The sequence below is a fragment of the Arachis ipaensis genome, chromosome B10, assembly GCF_000816755.2.
Source record: "Arachis ipaensis cultivar K30076 chromosome B10, Araip1.1, whole genome shotgun sequence".
Classification (NCBI taxonomy): domain Eukaryota; kingdom Viridiplantae; phylum Streptophyta; class Magnoliopsida; order Fabales; family Fabaceae; genus Arachis; species Arachis ipaensis.
This window is the reverse complement of record NC_029794.2, coordinates 128,864,649-128,868,587: the sequence shown is the minus strand read 5'-3', so window position 1 is coordinate 128,868,587 and position 3,939 is coordinate 128,864,649. Positions and strand designations below refer to the sequence as shown.

The 3,939-nt window shown below is 30.1% G+C and overlaps 1 protein-coding gene and 1 long non-coding RNA gene across 2 annotated transcripts in view; one reads left to right on the top strand and one right to left on the bottom strand.

Moving 5' to 3' along the window:
• LOC107621789 (UDP-glycosyltransferase 83A1-like) overlaps positions 1–3,939 on the top strand; it is an 18,869-nt gene that overhangs the window by 5,697 nt on the left and 9,233 nt on the right. The window lies entirely within an intron of this gene.
• Positions 2,128–3,939, bottom strand: part of LOC110267502 — an 18,170-nt gene continuing 16,358 nt past the window's right edge. The window contains exon 3 of the long non-coding RNA XR_002355224.1: positions 2,128–2,140. This is a non-coding gene — a long non-coding RNA (uncharacterized LOC110267502). The remainder of the gene's footprint in view (positions 2,141–3,939) is intronic.

Sequence of the window (3,939 nt, the reverse complement as noted above, 5' to 3'; positions counted from 1 at the left end):
ATTTTGCACTAAAATTTACATTAAAATTTTTTTAATGTTTATTGCGATAATAAAAAATAAAAATTATGTCCATCTATAACTTTTTTAATAATGATAATGTTCTTTTTACGATAATCAATTAATTAATTAGTAAATCGGTTTTAAGTTTTCTAAAATATAAATATTTATGTTCATACCCTGACCCAATGATAAGGCCCAGGTCCAAGTGAAAGGCCCAATACAAAGGATTAAGCCTCGCTCTATACCGACCTTCACCCCATGAAGTCGGCTCCTACCACAACTTGCTCTAAAGAAGTCGGGACGAAGATTAGCTAGCAGATAAACACTCATTCAAATGAGTAACTGCCCCTAAAATCTCTCTACCCACTTCCTGGAGCCATATCTCAACCTCCCTAAGATAAAGGGACGGTTATTCCCCATGAATAACGGAATTACTCCAACGGTGGTTATGGGTTCACCACTATAAATATACCGACACTTCTTAGGTATCACTAAGCCTAATACTCTCTAGACTTGTTTTGCTCCATTTGCTGACTTTAGCATCGGAGTGTCTTTGCAGGTACCACCCCGGGGTCTTGGATCATCAATCCGCTTGGATACTCCCTTATCCCAACGATTGGGCCAGCCAGACTAATCCAACCCAATAATCTCTGGTTACCCATCGTAACAATTTATTTTCCACTTCAAATATTAGTTGCGAGTAAAAAATTTTATTTATATATTAACTGAAAAATTTATAAAAGTCTGACTTTCAACACGTGTCATTACGTGAAATACAGTAAAACAAATCTGTATATCTGTACGAAATTTGCTCTGTATACTAGTGCGACCCTTTAGGGTTATTGTGTTTTTATTCTGCTATGGTTCTGACACAAAACGTAAATGACATTTTGTGGATAAATAATAATTTTTATGTAAATAAAAACAAAATGTAATCGATGTTTGGTATTAAAAGAATTTTTTTAATGTTTATATATAAAACGGCAGTGATGTTTTGCATAATTATTATTTTTTTAATTGAGAAAAAAAAAATAGCGGTGATGTTTTATGGCGTCCGTCAGATATTCCCACAACGATGTTAAACACCATTTTTTGGTCATTTTCGTGGGTTACAATAATTAGACTCCAATATTAAAAAAAATTATAATTAGGAATGAGTATTAAACCACACTTAAAATTTGTTAAAAATTTTGATATTATTTTTAGAGTAAATATCGTTTTTATCCCCAACGTTTGGGGTAAGTCTTATTTGTGTCTCTAACGTTTAAATCGTCTTATTTGTATCCTTAACGTTTATAAAAGTGATTCAATGTTATCCTACTATCAATTATACTAACAAATCAGATTATATTTTTCAATTATTCTCACTTGGATGTATTCATTCTCAATTAGGTCTCACTTGGATGTGGTCGATTTTAATATTATATCCACTATTTGTGTTTAGATTCAATTATGTCCCTAGAAAAGTGAATTATGTAAATATTGTAGAAATTAGTTTCAACATTTGATGAGCTATTTTTCGGAGTAGATCATCAATTCTATCCCAGACATTTGTATTCTAACTTCAAGAAAAGATTTTTAAAATTCAAACTAAAGCGCTCATAATGTGTAATTGACGGCAAGATAACATTGAATCACTTTTACAAACATTAGGGATATAAATAGGACGATTTAAACGTTAGGGACACAAATAGGATTTATCTCAAACGTTGGAGACAAAAACGAAACTTTACTCTTATTTTTATATGCCAAATTTAATGTTTACAAAAAATTTTAGATTTTTAAAGCATTTAAAATATACAAAAGTATTTATAATAAAATATAATAAATTTAAAATATCTCATAATTTTATTAATAATAAAAATATTATTTATATATTTAATTATGTGTTAACAGGCCCAGGCAGGCCTGACAGGTCAATAAGGCTAATTAGTGAGCCTGAGCCTGGCCTATTAACGTATTAAGGCTTTTTCAAGAGCCTGAGCCTGTGTTTATTTTATAACAGGCTAGGCTAGGCCAAGCTAAACATAGGCCAGGCTACAGGCCTCTGGCATGCCGCCTGACCTTTTTTCACCCCTAGTCATGGGGTAAGATTGAGACAAATCTGATGAGTCAATAAAACTAATTAATAATTCTAGATCTAGCCTATTAACATTAAGTTTTTTATAATAAGTCAGACCATATCAGACTAAATATACAACAGATTGTAGCCTTGTAGGTGCAGGTTGTCAAAAGTAGCCAATTTCCTACTCTAAATATACAAGAGTTTGTAGGTTTAACTAATGAACTCACAAAAATCTATTTAAAATGGTTTTCAATTATGAATTGCATCATCAAATGTGGTTGTGTATACAATTACAAATAATCATGACCAATGCCGTCTCTGGTGAAATAAAGCACATTTATTATTTCCAATTCTGAAGTTGCTATTAGCAATTTCTGGCAAAGGGGGACACTCTTTTCAGTCTTTCTCATACATAAATGCTTGTTGGGTCATGCATGATAGAAGCCCCAAGGTGATCCATAGTGAATACGAATAATTTTGTTTGTATGAATGCAAAAATATGCATAACCACTTATCTTTTTATTTATAATAATTTGTAGAATTTACAAACTAAAAGAAAAATTAACGATTATGAATATTTTTGTAGCATTAAGTTTTTCTTACTTTTATAGAAGAATAGCATAACAAATGATTGCAATTTTTTCATCTTCTTTCCTTGTTGGTGGTTGCTAGCTAGAATTTGCGGTTTCTCTCAGATTTTTTAACATTTGTTGTAGCTTCTAATAAGCACGGGGTGCAACACATATCAATGGAAAACGATGCAACTAACACACTTCACTCATTAGGATATGTGTCCTTTATTGCTTTGTTATTGTCATTTTTTTTCTAGTTCTATGTGTATCTAAAACATAACATCTATAGAAAAATCAATTGCGCTAAAAAAAATGAAAATTGTGATTAGGTATATAAGGTTGGATGACATTTATTGCTTCTGTAAACGAGGCACATGGAATGGAAGATGAAAAGGAAAGTAGTGGCCTGGTGCCTGGTGGGATAGAGAGAGATAATAGATATTAGATAACAAAAAGAATTTAGAAAGGGGTAAAGTTGCCATTATTGAACATTTTAGGGGTAATAGTGGAAGAAAAACCTCCATCGCTCGTTGTATACCTTCAATTTAGTGTGGTACAAATACTATTGCTTTCTTAAATCCACCGTGTACTTTTTTCTATTTTTTTTATCAGATAGAAAATTCGAACTCGCAATTTCTTAAATGAGTATAGGGAGACTATCAGTCGTGGAACTTAGTTCAGACAAGGGGTGGCCATGGCCCCCCAAATTTTTTATAAAAAAATTAGTAGTACTTTTTCAAAAGATAAAAAATAGTTCAATTGACTTAAATAATTTATGACTTAAAGTATCTAATAAGTTCAATAAACAACATTCTCTCTATCTTTAGGTTTAAATATAAAAAATTAGATATCTTTTATTTATTTAATTTAATTTTTTATATAATAAAAAATAATAAAATATTCAATAAGTATTAATATTATTGTATTTGTATAAATTGATAAAAAAATTCAATAAATATTATAAATTTTAATATTTGTCCTTCTAACTTTTTCTTTATATATTTTACAGGATATATATTCAAATTTTTATATAAAATAATAATGAAAAATCAAAGAATTGATACATTTTTTAAGAGGAAGGCTAATATTTAAGAAGGAGAACATATAACTTTTACAATATCAACACATGTAGATAGTTCTTCTACTTTAATGAATTACGAAGAAAGTGAGATACAACCTTCAAAAGTTCAAAAAATTACATCTGATGAGTTTGACCTTAATTTTTTGGAACGAGACCCTGAAAAACGGCTTTAAATTTGGCAATATCACCCAAACAAGAGAGATGAGATTAGACGAGCTTAT